Source organism: Micrasema longulum, unplaced genomic scaffold (assembly GCF_059751315.1).
Source record: "Micrasema longulum isolate JH-2025_06_02 unplaced genomic scaffold, ASM5975131v1 h1tg001554l, whole genome shotgun sequence".
In the NCBI taxonomy this organism is placed as follows: domain Eukaryota; kingdom Metazoa; phylum Arthropoda; class Insecta; order Trichoptera; family Brachycentridae; genus Micrasema; species Micrasema longulum.
This window is the reverse complement of record NW_028278737.1, coordinates 72,398-93,901: the sequence shown is the minus strand read 5'-3', so window position 1 is coordinate 93,901 and position 21,504 is coordinate 72,398. Positions and strand designations below refer to the sequence as shown.

General features: G+C 29.2%; 1 protein-coding gene across 1 annotated transcript in view; it reads right to left on the bottom strand.

Moving 5' to 3' along the window:
• LOC148274941 (gonadotropin-releasing hormone receptor-like) overlaps nucleotides 1–18,461 on the bottom strand; it is a 287,367-nt gene extending 268,906 nt beyond the window's left edge. Inside the window, exon 1 of the mRNA XM_088236390.1 lies at nucleotides 18,406–18,461. The gene's annotated coding sequence lies outside the window, so the exon portion shown is untranslated. The remainder of the gene's footprint in view (nucleotides 1–18,405) is intronic.
• Nucleotides 18,462–21,504: the final 3,043 nt, after the last annotated feature.

The following is a 21,504-nucleotide window of genomic DNA, read 5'->3' as shown; positions in this document are numbered from 1 at the left end:
CCGATTTTACAAAGTTCATTCGTTAAAACTTGAGAGAGTGTAGAGGAATTTTTTTCGCTTAATACTAGTATATTACAAGCTGTATATTCCTTTTTAATTTTAAAACCATGACTTTTTAATAAATACACTTGATTTGAAAAGTTTATCCAGAAGACATAAATTGAGTGATTTAATGTTTTTCTTGATGATTATAAAAACGGGCAGGTTGAAATTTCCCATATTGCTAAATATGTTTCAATTCCAAATAGTGTGCCATTTCATGAAGAAATTTTTGCTACAAATTATGCTATTAATTCAATTATTATCATATTGCACTGTCTATTAAACCAGATCAATTTTATTAACATTTTTCACACTAGCCAAATCAAATTTAAACATGCTTTTAACGAAATACATATAGCTGAGAATTCTGATTGCTGTTTAAATATCTTAGTTATTTGTAAAAAGAGATAAAAAAAGATGTAAATAAATAAATGATAAATATATATATACGTTTTACAAGAATTTGGATTTTTATGGTTTTCATTAACATTATTTTACTCAATTTTTTGATACGTGTGAAACGGGCCCCTGCGTGACAGATACAATCCATTATTTTTGGGATAATAATATTTAAGATACTGAACTTTGTATGAAAATAAAATTAACATTTCACTTACTATTGAATAAAATAGCTCAAAGCTACGGTGACGAAGGTGTTTAAATTTAAGTTCTTATTTTAATAAACATCAAATTGAGAAGGGAATATAAAAAAATTGACAATGACTGGACTTATAACCTTTTGTTGGCTGGTTAACGTTTTGGTAAACGTGAGTAAATTCCACTCAATGAAATATTAACCATTATTTTCCTGATATAATAGAACACCTATCAAAAATAATTCTTAATTTTGTGAAGTAAAAGGGTGAAACCTTTCATAATATTATTATTTTCTCACTCAAAACAATCATCAAATAGGTAGTAAATTTATCAGAACTCACCTGTTCTGAAAATGTTTCTTAAGTCGAAAGGGGTCGTTGGTCAAATTTAAAAAGGTAAATTAGAAATATATTAAATCAATTAAAATTGATAGATACATTTTAAAATATAATCGCAACAAAATAAAAGCAAAACGCAAGCCATTATTTGTTAGCAAAACTCTTCTATCAGAAAAAAATATCGAGCATTTAAGTCAGTAAAATAAAAATAAATATTTAACAAAAACTAAGTAATACATTTTGTATGGTGTTCTGATTTTAATGCTATCATATCGAAGAGAATAAAAACATCATGTTTCTTTTTATTTCGATTCCAAGAATCAACGTTTTAAAGAAATTACAATAAAGTTAAGGAAATGTTTGCACTTGTATCGAGAAAATCCATAAAATGCATTAACAACTACTATCGTTACATGCAGTGTCACGCCTTATGCAGTATAATATAAAGATATTCTTTTGTTTTATAAACTTTACGTCATTTTATTAGCACTTAAGTGCAGCTAAGTTATATGCAACAAGTCGTAAGTGCATAATAGACTGAATGAGCTTTTTAGGTTAACTTAATATAATTATAGTTATAAATATAGTATATATGCATATTGTGTTTATGTACATCAGAACAGTTCAGTGTATTAATTTTTCATTTTGGTATTTGACTCATATAACAAAATCATTGTCTATGGAAGTGCATTTATCACTTATTATTTAATTGTATAACTTGATTCAAGTTATGTATTTATAGTTTTTGATTGTTTTCCATAGTTATAAGGAAAAAACATACATATTTCTATAAATCATAAATAAAAATACTTGCAGTTCTTAATATTATCTACTGGTTCATCGTAACTTTGTAGAAAAATATTTTTAATAATTTTTTGTGTTAAAGTGTTTTATTTTAAATAAATCCACTTATTTGTTTGACTAATTATCGCTTTCTTCATTTACAGGCATTTTTAACATTTCAAATATGTTATTACCTATTTTATTAAGTAAAATTCAAAATGTCCATATACTTTTAATTTTCTTAAACAAAACAGTTTGGGTAGGTAGGAAGAAATTGCCTTAAGGCAATATGCCTGTCCTTATATGTATATAAAGTGTTAAATAAATAATTTTACTTTACTATTATTTTAATAAAAAAAACCGTCGCCGAGCAGAAAATATATTTTTTTTGTGAAAAACCACAGATAAAATAAAATATTTGTCTTCAACCACGCCGTGAATTATATATTGGATTAATTATATTTATTTGTATGTTTTATGTTAAAGTGACTTAAAAAAATCTTAGTTTATATTTACGATTACCTGTATTTCGTACTTATCTGAAATTGTTATTTATAGTTTTATTCAATACGTAATTTATTTGTAATTGACTAATTTAAGGTTGTAACTATGTTTTGATTATGTCCAAATGTTTGCAGACTAGCTGGATTTCCTCCCTGGGAATTATTGAGATCTAAATTTGTTTCAACAACAGCGAAGTCAACAGATGGAAGAATTGAGGAAGTGTGGACGTTTAAACATAAGCAAAATGTTGAATGTTACAGAGTGTGTAAAGTGGCTACTTAAACCAGCCAATGACAGGCCATAAGCCCTGTAAATGCCTAGACTTCGATATTTCTCTCTGAAAAGTTTTATCCCTCTCTGTAGCAACAAGTTAAGCTTAAGCTTTATCTTTTGGTTTAGGTTTTATATAACGATTAGCAAAAGCTGTCAGTTTACTAAATTCATTTGGAATGCAGTTTTTTGCATTTATTCGTAGTAATTTACAATATAATTCCACATTTCTGTCTCCATTTTAAATGTTTCACCAATATAAGTTAAAAATAGTTCAACGTACATTCTTAAGATATATAAATTTAAAACTATCGATTCCTTTTGAGCAATTTGATTATAATTATCTTATGTGTAAACTTAACTTAAAAATATTATCTATTAGACAGACAATAAATGATTCGATGATTTTTTATAAAATTTTATATGGCTGTTTGGATGTCTTTGATTTAACGAACCACATAACATTTAATGTACCTTTAACTCGGACCCGTCAGACTAACAAAATGCTATTTTATAAAAACAAATATAGTTGTAATTATATTATACACTCGCCTATTCAGAAACTACATAAACATGGAAACAAATTTAGCTATATTGATATATTTTGCTGTTCAATATCCAAATTTTAAGAAAAACTTTATTCATGATAGAAAATTTTATCCGGTCATTTAGCCATTTTGTGTATAAATCCTTATTGTTTTTACTTTATTTTTATTTGAATTCTATTCTGTCAAATTTGTATTCTTGGATTTATAATTTGTATATTTGCTATCACTATGGAGTTTATAGTTTTTAATTACCATATCTGTGTATTTTTGAAATATCAAAGCCCATTGGGGCGTTTAGGTTAATAAATAAAATAAATAAATATTGGTATTTATACTTTTGTGTAGCTGTGGTGTAACACAATTCTTCAGAAGATTCATGACTTAATATTCAAATTGACATTTTCATAAATTTGTATAAATATGCTGGATTGGATTTCAAAATTATTTAACCTATATTTAAATATGCGAAGAATAATTTGACCAATAAAAGTAATGTTAATTTCTCAATACATTTGTTTTACAGTGTAAGAAAGGGCACGATAATATTATTTATAACAAGGAAGACAAATAATTCTGTGTCCGGTGTTGATGTGAAAAAGAGATAAATAAAAGATTGAATTCGTTCAATCAGTCGTTTATTGGCAGCAAATGGGAGTGCACGCTAGTTATATGACAGGCGTACTTATGATTTTTAATTAATTTTTCCAAAACATAAGTTATAACATCATTTTTATAAATTACTGAAAAGGAATTATTTAACGGTATGTCTCATTGTTTATGTTTTTAATTATTTTTATCTAAAACTTATAAAGCACCATTTTCGTAATAAAATACCTCAAAAGCGCTTTACATAGTGATTCTTAAGATAAATAAATTCAATTGAAGCTTTTATATTTGTAATTTAATTAAAACAATTTATTTTGTTACCATATGCGACGGATTTATTCACACAATTTAGAGTGGGTTTTTAGCTTTTTCAAAAACCTCACTTTACTGACACAGCCTCGCAACTCTGCTGGGAGAACATTCCATGCCAAAGGGCCTGCGACTGCAAATACGCGTTCACTTAATTTAGTGCGCTGTTTGCGTAGATGTATAATAACTTTTTCTCTCGCCGTAGACGTATCTGATCTTAGCGTAAGACGCCTGTCAGCTAATTCATCTGGAATGCATAGTTCCCTTAGATATTCCGGAGCAAAGCAATGTCTGAACTTCAGAATATTCTGTCTTTTATTTGAGGTAAAACTATGATTTTATCATTACGTATAAAGGAATTTTGCAGCACAGCCTTTGAAGAGTGAACTAAACAATTATTTAAGATTTAAAATTTTAGTAAATATTCGGGGTGAATTGGTTTATTTTGCTGGTCTTATAGCAGAGTACTGTTCTTTGGTCGATTAATACTCCCAGACAAAAATCTTAAAATGGAAAATTGAGTAGAGTTGACATTGCTTCATGGCATGTTGGTCTTAAATCTTATAAAGACTCGTGTTATAGCATAGCCACGCAAGAGTCCATCAGGGAATAAAAACTAAAAAAACTCGATTTAATTTTTAATGTGTTGAAACGGTAAATAGCTGAACACTTTATATTGATTAATTAAAAAACATAAGTTCTTATGGTGTATTTCAATTTGAATGGCAGATTTTTTTATACTTCTAGTAATAATATTTTTATTCCAGCTGAATTGGGAGGGTAATGCAATAGACCAGCCACAATTTCAAAAAGTACAGAGTTATGCACATTTTTTGTGCTTTTTAACTATGAAAACAAAATTGTTTATAATAAAAATATTTTAATAAAAAAAATTGTATTGTATGAAAAAAAAATTGTATGAAACTAGTATTTCGTCTGTCAGACTACGAAATATAACATGTATATGTATATTTTCAAAGTTTTACTTTTTATTAAAAATTACCTTATACAGAAATCTATATTTTCAGGCTAACAAAAAATTGAAATATTTTTGAAAGTGACCTCTACGGTACAGATATTGCACATTTAAACAGTGTGTTCACCACGAATGGCTTTTTTGCAGCAATATAAGAAGCATTTCTTCATTCGACTTTTTTGACAGATCAATAACTGCAATTTCTTTTTTTACTCGGTACTTCTACTTATTCGTTGACAACAGCCTTCTTGGGAATCTTCAATAATATAAATGTTTAAATTTTACAAAATTAAGTTTCAGGAGCACTAACCATGCGTAATAAGCGTGCATCCGCGACCAATGCGCGCGGGTGACTAATTTCACTATTTACTAAGATTAAAGTAGGGGGCGGGACGGCAGGCGAAGGGAACCCTCCGAAACAGCAAAAGCGTGGGTTGCCTGTAGCCTATCTTAGTAATAACCATTGTTGGAGACCAAAAAGTAATTAATAAGCGTCCTGCTCCATTGCAATACGACAATAACCACTATTTAAAGCTTCGTCATGCTCTCGCAATAGAAAACATATCTTAAATACGAATAAAGTGAAATCTTATAATTATATCCATGGTGTAGTGGTCAAGACGCTTGACTCACGCACGGAAGGTTCCGGGTTCGATTCCCGGTAAGACCACAAAAATTAAAATGTGATTTTTTCTCAAGCCGATGTTCAGTGATGTAATTCACCACTGTAAATGGGTCTTCTGGCCTGTTTTGTGCAAAAAAAAAAAAAAAAAAATTTTATTTTTTTGTCTGCAAAATCTTTATTTCATACAGGAATTCTTTAAACCCTGTCACACCCGAAACCACGATGATCAGTATGGGCAAGAAGACATACTAGCATATTTAAAAAAAAAAAATGAAACAAAGAAAATTTAAAAGAATAAAATATTTTCAAAGATCAAATGATTGCTTACTTCTGCACGAGAGAAGCGAGAAGGGCGTGGCCGTACGGTTGAGGGTGTATCAGACTCCCCCTCTTCGTTTTTTTCCCTTCAGAAGTAAGCAACCATTTGTTTTTTATTTATTTTTTTGTTTTAAGATTTTAGTCGTTCTAAAAACTTATTTTGATCTGCCAATATCTCTTCTTGCTCATACTAATCATCGTGATTTCGGATGTGACAGGTTTTAAAGAACACCCGTATTTGTAGACTAATCGTTATTATTTAAATTAATAATGTCCGTACTTTTTTTTTAGAAAAACTAATTTTTTTTTTTTAAATAGCCTTCAATTATGAAAAAAATATTCATATCACGTCTAAACATAATTTGTCTGCAAATTATTGGTATGTGTTAAATTTGTCTATTACCTACGTACGTGTTTTTTGCCTCCAGCCAGAAACAAGCCTGGAATAATTAATTAACTAAGAATAATAAATTGAAATCCCTAAATTACCTAAGGGCCAAAAAAAGCGCAATAAGAAATAAATCATTTAAAAATTAATCATATTTTGTACAAACTAAACATTAAATTCAGATACGATAGACGTTCATTTATTATTTTAAATTCCATTTTCTTATTATCTTTTTAATTTAAATTCAACACCGAAAAAATCCTCATCGTCGACCCACTATCGCCACCTCATGATGCATAGGGCACTGCAATGGTAATGTAAATACTGCTCAATAAGCATATACATGGCCTATGACCTGTCATTGGTTGTGTTCAAACACCGATTTTCCTTTAATTCTTCCATCCGTTGATATTTGTGGAGTTCAAGAGCAAAAACTTTTATTGATGCTGGTGAGATTTATCTGATATAATTATTACACCTACATACTAGGCAACGCCTAAAAAAATAATTTAATTATAACACATTTTCTTAGACTAGGTGAATTCATTTGTATAAGGTTTTAGCTTCACAAACATCAACAGATAGAAAAATCGAAGGAAAATAGATGCAGAATTGTGAACATAAAGCGGTCATTTAAACCAGCCAATGACAGGTCATAAGCCATGCAGATACTTAGACTGTTATATTTCCATCTCTAAAATGTTGTTTATCTCTGAAGTAATATATTTAAATGTAAATAATGCATAAATAAGGTATTTAGGATTACATAGCAATTAAAACAGTATATTTTACAATGTTCCTATTGGTTGCGTCCATAAAGTGAATAATGGAATGCAGCAAAATATCAAAACAAGATATGTTTGCAATAAGCATAAACTTTAGCGAACCTCAAAGTAGAACTGCCTTTTTTCAGATGCATATTGCAGTATTGAGCCCCAAGTTTTTAACATGTTGTTCCCTGATACAAAAGCTTTAAGTCAGATACAATGTGTATAAGGTAAACAGGTAGATAAGGAGTAGACCTTTTCATATTCTGTAAATGATTTATGTGACTAAAAATTGTGACTATATTAACAACAACAACACACCATCACGCCGTTTCCCCGTAAGGGTAGGCAGGGAGGATAGAACGCGTAAGGGTAGGCAGAGAAGATAGGATCACTCTGTCTTTGCATACAGACTTCGTTTCCTTTACATTTATACATCTTCTCATGGACGCACGCCGATTATTCCTACTCTTGACAATGACTATTTTAATTTTCAAATGTTTCCTTATTTTTTTTATGTAAATGTTTTTTATTCTTGTTTTTTTTAGGAATTTTAATTTATATTTGTTTTCATTTTCTTATTTTGATAAGTATTAACATAAATGTTTCCTTTTAATAAAATTATTTATGGTCGATTTTCTAATTTCTATTTATGCCTAATTTTTTACTACTTTCGATATGTTTTCTAATTTATGTTTATATTTCATTGTTTAAAATAATTTGAATATTTTGACGTGAAATAAATGGTTTTTCCTTAACGCAGGAATTTTTTAGCTAGTCGGGACCTGAAACGAAAATCCTGTGCATATTTTTAAACTCAGAAATAAATCAATTGAATATCAAAAATTAAATATAAAAAATACATGCCTTTTCAACCTTTGTGTTTGATTTACGTTTAAAAGTTTAGTTTTATGAAGTAAACCGTAACTTGATGTTATTTTTGTATGCTTTTTTCCTGTCTTTGTACTGAAAAAACTTACGAAGCCCATAAATAATTCGGGGAAAGCAGAGCTCGCATTAAGTTCTTAAAGTTTTTGAATGACAAACTAAGGAAAACGGGTTAAGTATGCGTAGTTGCAAACGGAATTTCGTTTCCGATTTTCGGTTGCTTAGATAATTCAAATTCTTAACATGTCCTGCTATAAAATAATATATTATCCTGTCTAGGATAGCCGCCCATGAAAGAAATTCACGATCAAAGAAAAATCCTTTGAGCTTAATCGCAGTTTTCTTTCTTCGTGGTCTTAAATACTGTTTAACTTCGCAATACCATAGAAGCTTTTCTAATAATTACTTTTAGATATCGTTGAATGTAACGGAATATAGAAAGAAACTTATATTTGAAACACTAAGTTGTAGTTATTAATTATAATGAAATTAATATAATTCTGTCTGCATTGAAAAAATAAGAAGAAACTCTAATATTATAATATAAAAACATTTTAGGTGCCTAAATAATAATGTTTTTTTCTGAATTCGCAAACCATCTGACAGAAAATAATCATGATTTTATTAAAGACACTAGATTAAAAGTTCTTCATGTAAAAAAAAATATATTAAAATGCGACAACTTAGAAATCTGAGAAATTAAAAAAGCTACTCATAATAAGAACAAAATAATAAATAATTAAATAAGCAATATCTCTTTTAGTCTACTCCTGTCCAGTTTTGAAAATCGTACCCATCTCACTTAACGCGATTTATATTTACAAGACAAAAAGACTTGAATTATTAGCTCCATAGTTTCGACTTAATATTTGTTAAACATTATGAAAATAAAATAGGATAGAATTAATTACGTAATATAGAAAAACAACTTTTTTAAAAACATTTTTAAAGAAATACAGGCTTATGAAAATTCTGCCCAGTTAAATTAATATATTTTTCATGTTCATAGTTTTTATGAATATACTGTCTACTATTATTTTACAGTCCTTATCTGTCTTTGCCACAGAGTTTTGTGTTATTTTTGTTCAGTTTCTTGTATTTATATACGTTTTTTCATGTAGCTGTAGTAATGGTCCTAGGCCGTATATATAATATTATAAAATAAATAAAATGAATTATTCTAATGATTGATGTATTATATCATCGTTACTGTAACTAGTTGTTTTCAATGTTCCTGGATCAGCACAACAAAAACTATTGCTTGCATGCACCAAATTCCCAATTGTGTCGCATTGTAAAAATATTGAGACAAGATCTGGGCTTTTTAAAAAGTTTTTCTAGATTTAAACAATCTCTTAGATAGACCGGATCTTATCTTGAGGTAGTAATTTTAATAACATTTGTTCAAGAATTTTATATTTTTGGTTGTATTTTATTTCAATTGTACTTATATATCCGTAAAAAATAAATCAATTATATATATTGTAAATATATTTTCAACAGTAACAAAGATATTGAGAATATGGGAGCTTGTTTACAGAGCTTTTGAGCAGTCAGCAGCTAGGTTAAACAATCACCTTACACAGTGTGTAACTCGTTCTTTCTATGGGTAGATTATTTTTCAATGTTTTACTAGAATACATGTCATTAAAAAAATAAATTTACAATTTATTCCTCGCTGGGAAAACGAATACCAAAAAAGACATTGTACAAAGTATTATATATAGCCTGCCAAGTTTTTTTTTATTTAAGAGGCTAATCAGCAGGTGGGAAAGAGGGGATTTGGAAGAAATTTATGAAAAACAAATCACAACATCAAGACCAATTGAGAAAAAATCATGTTTCGTTTGATTTATTTATCATTTACAAATATAATAGTTTTTTTTTGCGTTTGTCGTTTTTTGACTTTATGTTTGTATGGTTTAAATATTATATTTCGCATGCATGTTGGGCCACTGTACAGAATGAATGATGGTGAAATCTAGCGACGTCTTTTATTGGAAATGTGTAAGTATTTTAGAGAATCAAATAATAAGGAAAGTAAATATGGAAGTCAACTACCTCCAGGCAGCATGGCGAATGTGATACAGTTTGGAGAGTGATAATATTCCATGAATTTATATTTTTTACAACTTCGTTGCAATTAAAAAAATATTATATATACATGAATCCAGTTAGGGAAAAATTCAGAGTTTGTCTTCAAAGATTTGAATATACCGAAATTATTTAAACACTTATTTCATTATACACTTGTCATTTTATTTTCATAGAATTTTTGTAACGCAAGGTGAGGCATGTCAACGTTAATACGGAGTATATTCCGCTTAGCCGACAGTTACATAACCCGAAACTCTGAAACGACTTCAGATTACACGCATTTGGTATATCTTTGGTCTTTGGAAATATGACCACCTTTCTAACTGCTGTAGGCAACTGAAATAGCTTCACAATTAGACGCCGGAGAGACTATCTTTCCTTCTGACTTCTGTTCACCGTACTCTATAACCTTAACGCTTCTATATACTTCTGTGAAAAATTTTAACGCTTATAATTTTGTGGTTTACCTCTTCGTTCTAATTCTCAAAGCACCATTTTAATACCCATTCACACTTATTTTTTTGTCTTTAACTCATAAAGTGTCTATGTGGCTCAACTGTGGAATTATCTTCGATCCACTATCAGAGATATTCTAATAGTACCACTGTTTAAATAACGTTTGAAGAAACATCGCCTTTCTATTCCTTAATATATCCCTCTTTTCTTTTCTCGCTTCGTTCTTTTTCCCGTTAAGTACTAGTATTGATTTCAATATATTTTTATGAAAACTAACACGCAAAGGTCATCTACCGCTGACTGTTAATTAAAAGAGAATTCGGTCCATCGAGCTTCATGTAATCGGCCCTCCGGGCCTACGATCTCGGTCACCTGAAAGTATCGTCCTTTTGGGCCTCACTTTTTTTTGTTGTTCCGAGTAATCTAAATGGAATTATGAATGATCTTTCATTCAAAGTAATGCTCACACAAACCACAAATAATACATTTATATTTAATATCTACATAATAAAGGCGGTAAGTCGGCGATTAAATTAGAAAAAAAAAAGAATGAATCATTTAAAGAGATAATAGTCAGCTGTAACCGACTGTAGCATGCTGAAAAATTTTGATATAATTAAATCGTCCCTACGAGTCTCAGTTATATTGATACAAATATATACTAAATATCTAGATGAAAAATTTCGGTTAGGAAGCTATTAAAATTAAGAAGCAAAAAATCTGTAATTTAAAATAATTATAATTGTTACATGCTATTAAATTCGGTATATTTAATCGGCCCCACGGGCCTTAAGAAATCTGTTCTCATAGCCCTATTAAATCGTTGATCAACTCTTATCGTACAGACTTGGTTAACCCATTATTGGACACTTTTTTTAGTTGAATTACTTCTTGCAAGCAAAACAAAACATGTTCTTTTTTAAGATATATTGCATTTGAAAAAACCGAGTGAATCTACCTGATCTACCTGATACACTAGTGAAATAAGATTAATTATTAAAATGAAATATTTGAAAAAAAATACTTGCTGATGGTATCTTTATTTAGCGTTTTGTTATAAGTGTCCTTTAAAAGGTAGGAAATCTTACTTAGATGCACTATATCAGTTATCGATGTAATCGATGAAATGTATATAATCGATGTAATTTATATAATCGATGTAATTTATAAGAACCTGCTGACAAGTTGTATGTATGCAACTCAGCAGGACTTTAATTCAAGACGATTTTGAGAATATTTTTGAAAAATAAATTTAAAAAAAAAAAAAAAACATATTTCAAATTAAAACCAATATTTACGAATCTTGGCAATAAATCCGTTAACCACAATAATAAAAAAAATAACGACCCATGTTATTAAGGATACAACTCAATTATTTTTACAATTTAATTCAATCAAAGGGAATCGTTGAGTCATTGAAACTCTGTCATACTTCATCCAAAGGGATAGAAGAATATTTTCTCGGCTTTAAAAAAATAATGATTTGGAGTTTAACGGTTATGTGATAATATTGAAAAAAACGATTCTCGTAGATAATATTGAAAAAAACGATTCTCGTAGATCATTAAAAAAAATTAGGTTAATATCATTGTGATACTTGTAGTTGAAAATATTTATTAATCTTGGTTTATTTAAAAACAAATAATGGAAAAATTTAACAAATATAGAGAAATATATTATTTTGTTAGAATATTTTATTTTAACAAACAAAAATGGCACTGATTTAGGGTTAATATCACGATTATAAGGCTCAAATTCCTGTGCGTGAGTATAGGGGACAAATGTAATCAATGAATTCTAAATTTTTATTATTATTATTATGGATAACTTATGAAGCGCCATTTTTGTAATTTAATACCGCAAAAGCGCTTAATGCTGTATTACTAATATTTTACATACTGTTATTTTCGTTTTGGTGTATCTATAGTTTTTTGTTTTATTTTCTTTAAATGCTTTCTGAAGCTTGGATAACATAAATAACACTTTTATTTTATTAGTTGGTTTTAATAAATTGCCATTTGTCAATAAGCCCGCCAATATAAATAATAAGTTATGTTCAAAACGTTAATAAATAAAAAATTTCAATTCAAAAATGGCCTTGACCGTTTGAAATGGTTTTTTTTTCTGAATTGATTACAAGTAATTTTATATTACAGGTAACTCTTCTACGACAAGGTCTCAAAAAACATGGTTTTGCTCTAACACTAGTAAAATTAAGTGGAAACCCTCCAAGAATACGGTTTCTTACAACACGGTTGAAACAAAGTTGAAGAGAAAATTTATTTCTCTTAATGTAAAAATAGAAATTTTAGATCGCATTTTAAAAGAAAAACTGTCAGATATTGCGAAAACTATCAATTTAAACAAATTAATGATTTAAATTATCATCATATTAAACAAAAAACTCTGAAAATACCTAAAATAAAATAGATAATTTTCTGTCAATCCAAAATGAGTGGCCAAAAAAAAGTGGAAAATTTTGAACAATTTCAAAAACATATTACTATCCACAGCATTAAACTACAAGACAAATCTGTATTAACTTACCACAAAACTCTCCAAAAAATTAGCTTATTTGAAATAAGCACTAATATTACAAGTGTTTTTTAAATATACGCAAGTTCTTAAAATAATAATGTTATAAAACATAACTATAAAAATCTACCTTGGGAAAATAATATTATTTAAATGAATGCAGGTTAAAAAACTCTAACGATCGAGATATTTTACAAACTTTTATATCATATTTCAGGATTGTACGCTTAAATACCATACGTATTTCAAAACATGCGATACTCACACGTTAAGGCATATTTACTTGATGATGTAAGATAACTTTCCCGGAGTTAAGGATACGACAAGGATATTTTGTCACAAACGATAACATTTTGCTAGAGTTAAGCCTCCCCTAGCTTAAGGCTTATACCTGAAAGGCCTTAATGGATCTTAATTAATCGTTCTTCATAGGATAAAAATATGTTTTCACGTTTTTACTTTTTGATTACTTCTCCTCTTTTGATAAAAAAATGTGATATTTCTCTAAGGATTAAGATCATATAATAAAAATTTAAGAATGCGAATCTGGCATTTTTACAAAAATTGACTTGGAGACGGGTTCGGCTTCATTTTCGAGGTCATGGTTTCAATTTCTAACGGACGGGACGTACAAAATTGATTTGAAAGGTGGTTGTTCTGTTCTGCATCGTTTTTTGTTCTCGGGCTGGCACTTCTAGCGTAAGAGTGATCACATTACTATCCATGCAACAAAATGATCGAAATGCGCTCCAATTGAAGAACTGATGCAGTAAAATTGTAATAAATCTTAGAGTAAGGTTTCCTTAAAAAATGGCGCCGTCATCTTACGGTCGACATATAGCGGTAGGTGACGCTATTAAAACCTTGCCTTTACAAACCAAATAGCGCAGTTGAAGTTGGTAAAATAAACCAAAGTAGGGCACAAAATATTAAAAACTTTTCTACTGACAAGGAAGGCCATGATTGTCAACAAGCTGGCTTCTGCTCAAGAGTTTTAATTGATTTTTTCTTCACAAGAGCACGAGTCGCTTTTGATTAGCTCACTATAAAATATTCCTCCTGATCCCGACACTTAAAAATAAAATAGATGCTTATTAAAAAGAAGAAAAATCCACTTTAAATGGAATAAAAACCTTGTACATATTTAGCAAGGAAAACAATAATGCAATTTTCATAAATAGAAGGGCAAATAACGCTGGTTTCCTGGAAAATGTTGAGTTTTGAGAATAACAAAAGACATCGTTATCGTCATTTGCGGAACGGCCATCATAGCGGTACAAACAAAAATAACTAGGAGTTAGAATTTTATTTGTACAACTTTCTAAATAAATATGTTACATTGCAAACAGTTTTGAAATAATTATTGTTTAGTTTAGGGTTTTGTGTGTTTAAATAAGTGAAAGATTTTGTAAGAAAAACTTTGAAATTCCTTCGAACGATAGTTTTCGACATCCAGTATTCCTTGTCTTCCAAATATACCTATATTTAATGCTTAGTTTCTTTAGATTGTCTTTTTTCCGCAGCAAAAGAACTAAGTTTTAAAAAAAAATAATAACGTTGGTTGATTTGTTAATAAAATAAGATGATTACGGCAGTAAGATGACGGGACCGCTTTTTTAGGAAACCATAGCTTTACGTTGCGATTTGTTCTCGTTGTTTTTAGACGATGTCTTTTTAACATTTTCGTTTAAGTTTTGTACTCAAATCATCATTTAATCCTTATTATTGAACGTAGTTATGCAGAAAGCAGCCAATCCACAATTTTGAAAAAACTGAGATATTGATGTTATCGGGAGCAGTAAGGTCAATTCTTTGTCCTGCTAAAAACAACAAGACCACTTTGATACAAAAAATTGTTTTTATCACCTTTTGAAAATGGTGTCCATCACAAAAACGGCATTTTCAAATTTGCAGAAAACACCCACAGCACTAGAGAAATCTTAGTGAATTTTAAAAATTATTGAAACTGGTTAAACATATAATTAGGTTCTTCTTTGAATTTTATGAAAAAAAACTAAAATATTCATTGTTTATCATTTGTTAAAGTCAAAAACATTCCAACTGTTGTGTTGATTTGTTTATTCACTCATTTCACAAAGGTGCTATTATCTCTGTTTCTTTCTATAGCTGGCTGTTTTCTGAATAACTACGTTGAATTTGTATCTATCTTCATAAAGTTATTTTTTTTATTATAATTTTTCGGCCGTTTTAAGAAAATTCAACACAATTTTTTTTCGTCAAATTTCGATTGGACTATTTCTCACGTTTTCTTTTATTTACCGTGCTACAGATTAAATTCAACCCTTTTTTCTTTAACCAATTGTAATTAGGACTCTATTTTCTGATGCGAAAAGATCACTCTAGGGATTAGTCTTGAAGACAAATCGAGAAATCTAGTGAAAGATTTTGTTTTACAACAATTTAATTAAATTGACAGGAATGTTAATTGATGCCAGATTTTCAGACAACTATTTAACTATCCTTATTTATCAATAACGAATTTATAACGTCAAGATCATTTTTTCAGGTAAATTTTATTAATTGGGTTTCAGTCCCTTGAAAGTTTCACAAACTTTAAAATAGAAGTTTGGGATTTGAATCTACATTCTGACGCAGTTGTGGATAAGTAGTTGAAAGCGACTGAGGATGTAAATATTTGGATTAATTTAAATATCATCATTTTCATATCCATACCAGAGGCGGTTCCTTAGTATGTGCATAAGTGCCAAGCAAAAAATTGTGTAAATAAAGTAGTAATTTTATTGCTAGTAAAAATACTTTATAGGTAGGTGCAAAGAAACAGGGATTCGTTCCAATATTATACTCGTCAACATCATAATGTTCAATACTAGCGCCAAAAGATCTAGCAAAATCGACTCTAGCGAACGATTTTTTCACTTGTCTACGCATGCGCAATCGTCCCCGTGCATATTGTGTTTTGCACAATCCTTTACCTTGAATGTATATGAAATATACCATATCTCCTAAAATTGTAATTTAAACGGTACAGACAATGCTTCATACCGAAAAATTGTGCGGTAGAGGAAGAAGATAATATACATATTCCGGGCATTGCCAACGCATGCGCAGATTTTGAATAGGCAGTCACTTTGAATATGCGTAATGACTTGATATTAGTACGAGTTTTGTTACCTATAACGTGCGTATTATGTTAGACGCATTAAGCGTTTCTGGTTTCGATGCGCGGGCTGTCAACTTTTTGCTCGTTTATCATATTATATTATTATAAAACTTAATATACAGTTGACAAATGTATAGAAATGCACTGCAAATGTTTTCGGTCAGGAGCCGCCAGTGATCTATACCCAGTGCTGCAAAAGACGTTGCACACTTTAATTGTAGCGCATCTGAGCCATTCTCGTTACATAGAAGGTACGATGATTAGTAAAATTTGCTTGTCCAAGAAAATGAAATATGTTTTACCTCCATTTAAACCTTTTTTATAACCAATAGTTTACATCGGATCAGCCAGTAATCAAATTTAAGACCGCAAGCATTGTAGATGAATGCGTTAATCAATACATAGTATAATATTTTCATTTCCTTCTTTAGGATTTAAACAGGGTCCAGGTAAATTGAAAGTCCGGGGTTTTGGTTGTATTTCACTCTCAGACCTCTATTTTCATTGGTTTTAACATAGAACAAAAACTGCTGAATATTTATTTGTGCTTACTTAAGTGCGTATTTCATGATTTTAATAAATGTGTGCGTTATAAAATTTAAAAAAAATAAAAAAATATATTAATTAGTTATTTCAGCAACGCAATTTTCTAATAACAATGTAAAATATTTATAACCATACTTTAAATTTTTTTTGGATACCTAAAACAAAGAGTTACCTACATTAATATATCACCAAAATTGAGGTCTATATAAACTTTATTTTTTTTATGTAATTGAAGTTCTATTACGAATACTAGAGATCGGTTTACCACTTGGATTTTCAAATAAATGTAATGTGATTTATTATCTTAAAAAGGAGTGAATTGAACTAAGCTGCGGTGCCTCGGAATAGGAACCGACCAAGGACAAGAGATCTGCAAAGTTGGCAGCCTTGAAGATCAGTGACTTGACAAGACTATATAAATGCTACGCACTGGTCACTTTTCTTTTTTTCTTTTACGTCTTGTAACAAATATTCAAGGTCCACGATCCTCGTCATAAAGCTTTTTTGAATGCAATCGTAGCCGAAATTTGTAAATTTAAGTTCCGAGTAAATTTCATTAAGTTTATTCATCAATCATATTTATTCGAATTGTAAATAATTTGTGCGTAAATAAACAGTGTACTATACTCATGTTGGTAGCGTCTTTTTAATTTTTATCACCAACGCTTTAATGACCACTTTCAAAAATACATAAACACGCCTAGATGCCGAAAAGAGACTTCGATAGACTTCTTATACGTATCGTTCTAAGTATAGAGCAGGCTAAACACATCCGCGAGAGAGTTCATAGCACAGACGATCAGCGGCATAACTACAAAACGTATGGTGACGTCACGAAACAGTAGACACCACATACGAGGTGACTCCACAAGATGCTGGTCTCACAAGCTGGTGCCCCTTATACCGAATACAACCTATCACCACAATAGCTGACCGTCCTCACAAGCTTTTGAAGACGTAAATAAAAATAAAAATGTGTCATGTAAAGGGCAAATTGTGATGTTTAGTTGTAAACAACAATGATTTTGATAAAAAGATCTATAAAATTTACCAACGAGGGCTTTTTCCTAAGTAGGCATCTTAAGGAATGGAGGGTTATTCTGTCGAAATTTCGATTCGTAAGTTCGTTCGTTCGTCATATATTTATTTCACCAACGCAATCTAACGTATTTTGCTCTCTTTCCCTCTCGTACGATATGAATGCATTTGCGAAATGAATTAGCATATTATGGTGACAAAGAAAATTGTTTTTCTTTGATTAAAAATTAAAAAGAGTTGAAATAAAATGTATTTCTTTATATAATCATTTTGTAAAGCGCTCTTGAGGTATTACATTACGAAAATGGCGCTTTTCAAGTTATTCATACTAATAATAACAGTAACAGAATAATGCAACTGGTAAATCGTTTCCAAATTATCATCTTCTTCACTTTTTTCCAAGGTTTTGAGAGATAAGAACATCAGGTAAGTATTTTATATGGGGACAAACAACATAGTCAATGTACAACTGGTTGGCAAAACAGTTTATGTTTTTGTGAGAAATGTTTATTATTGAACTGAAATTGGAAATTCCCAGTCTTAAAAATGTCTACTTAGGCGATGCCTACTAACCATCCACATAAATCTTTATAACAATGTTATTTTAAGAAATAATAAGTAATTTACATTACCTTATACAGTTTTCATCGTGTTTTCAATTGCATCAGAATTTTCCTTTAGTTTAACCTGAAAAAATGCAACGGTTCAATATTAATTGATTATTTTAAACAAAACAGTTAATTTATTTGTAAACTTAACGATGGTATTGGTATGAAAATATTTATGACCAAGTTTCCCAAAAAAAATTCGCAGCCGTCTTGTCTGTTGAATTTTAAACAATTTAAATAAAATGAGTTGTAAGGTTATTAGCATTTTACCGAGTTTTTAATCATGTTTTTTTCACTTTGTTTTCATTACATTTTTTGCTATGTTTTTACTTCATGTTTTACTCTGTTTTTCACTTTGTCCACTTCTTTTTAATTGTTTCTTTATTTTGACTGTAGTTTTTTTATACATTTTTTGGCTGTCTCAGAACAAGGTCAATAATTTAAATTAGAAAGTAAAGCAATTTTGTATAAATTGTTATATTGTGTATGTAATAATATATTATGATTATAAATAATAAAAAAATATATAAAAACACCTAAAATTAACTGGTTTAATTCTACTAATTCTTTCATAATTCATTCTGTATTTGAAGATTTATATTACTTTGAATCTTTTTTGTGTTGATTTATGCGAGATTAAATAATAATTTATCTTAATTGTTACATTTTCATTACATTACAACAACAAAAAAGCTTTTTTCGTTCAATAACAGTGAGTTTTAATAATGAAAATGATATTTTATTAAGCATAAATGAATTACGACCAAAGTAAAGTTTACTTTTCTGTTAAAATTATCTTCTAAAACAATTGTTTTAATTAAGCAGATAAAAAACACTATGTTGACAAGTGAAATGAATTGAAATATATTTTTATTTTAAAACTCAAAGCGTAGATTATGTATTTGATCAAAAAATGATTTTTTTTCATTCATTTTTTCTCTGAGGGTTTTTTTTGTTTTAACCCACGTCTAGTTATTGTTGTAAAATTAAATATTTTCTCTTTAGTATTAAAAGTGTGTTCAAATGTTTGTTAACAAGGAAGTTTATTACCTAGAGAATTATCAAGATTTAAATTTATTGCAACAAAAACTAAAACAGTGTAAGCCACTCTCCAAGCAAAAAACGAGTCTCTTTTTTGAAAAGTTACAGCTTTAACTAAATAAATATAAAAGTAGGTTATAATTGATAAAAATATGTACCATTTTATATTCCACAATTAAAAATAAAAGAGAAGAGAGTAAAATCATTTTTGAGAAGGTAATATTTATGAGTCGAGGCATTTACAGGGCGTAAGGCAGTCTGAAAAAAAGTAAGGAAATCATTAATTGTTTTCGTTTTAAAACGCAATTCTTGCATAACAGTACCGCCACTTTAAAAAAATATTCGTTTTCTTAGCTCTTTTCGATAAAAAAAATTACTTCTTTAGTTTGCTGTAATTACTTATTATCGGTAGATTACGCCTTATGATATTAAGACATTTTGAAATTTAGACCGAGTGCGTTAGTACTCATATAGAGGCAATATTCGTGTTTAAGTAAAATTTATTCCTGGGATTTGAAAATTCAACGAGAAAGTTGTAAACAAAAAAAAACAAATTTCATATTTGAAGCATTTACTTTGTGGTCATTCATTGTTTTAATAAATTATAATAATAATTTGGGCATAATAAATTATTGGTTAAAAAAATAGTTGTTTTATTTATATTTTTTTAAAATATACTGTTGTAAAAAATAATGTCATTTTAAATAACACCAGATTTGTGGTATTTTTTTATTAGATTATTGGTTAAACTATGCGTTCATCTAATAATAAAACATTTTTAATTTCTAGAATATGTTATTAGCAAAACTTCAATGCTGTCGAATCGCCGATAAGAACATTAAAATTTTGCTAAAAACGTACTGCAGAAATTGATTTGAATCCCCTCAATTCAACTCAACATGGTTTTTGGCCCATCATTCGATTTAAAACAAAATAACACTGAATTCACTTACTGCCGACTGTGACGCGGTATTAACTGATAGTACAAAAATCGTCGTTTTAGTTTTTTTTTCCAAAATACCATTTTAAACGAAATTAATTTAAGCTTACAAAAGTTTTAAAAGAGCTTTAATTTTTCCGAAATTCAAATGAAAATTTGGTTTTTTAACGAGTTTCGTCTTATATTGTGGCCATTATTTATGAGTATTTTGTTTTAAAATTTTTCAAACTCTATTTTTAAAGATTTGTGTTTTGGTTTGTTGGACAAAAACAAACTGAAGTGACGAAATAGTGAATATTTTTTTCTACATATCACAAAGTTTACCCTGAAGATGTGAAAATTTCTGTCGCAGTAGCCAAAACATCGGAACGAATCCAATCTACACGAGATCATCCAAAGAAGACGATACAATATTTTTACATTCCTCTTTAAGTTTATCTATTTTCATTTATTTACTTTTCAATTACGTACACCCGCGGTCTTAACTTTTAAAATATTTAATTGATTAAATTTCTTTATTTTCTTATTGCGTCTCGTTATCGATAAGCCATTTAGGTCACCTGTCCAAATAAGTATCTGCAAAAAGATTTATTATGGTCACGCGCCATGTAAGGGGATAAATAATTTATAGGCAATTAGAGCTTGGTTATTTGATTCAGCGGTCCAAATTATTTCATTGTTTAAAACTAATTTCTGGTGAAAGTCCTAAGTTCCGCGCGTTGGGAGATCAAGACAATATTACGATTTGCCATCAAGTTTTGGGTTCTACATAAATCAAGATTTCAATTTACGAGCGGTGATGTTAAAACACCCGTGCAATGAAAATATCGCGGAGAATCAGCTTGAATTAGACTATTTTATCATCGTTCTAAATTTATAATTGGATGTAATTACGCGGAAATTATTATTAATATACCGGAAATTAAAAAATACGCACGACATCATACAAGACCAAAGAGCCCAATAAAATTACAGTTACCTGCTTTACTAGCAATGACTATATTAAAAATATTTTAAAAAAGGATTTAGGTACCTAGTGGTATATAATTGTTATCAAAAACATTTTTCACTTTGTGGTATGAAATTTTACGCTTAAATGTTGATAATTTTCGTTTGTAAAAATGTTTATAAGTTTCGAGGTT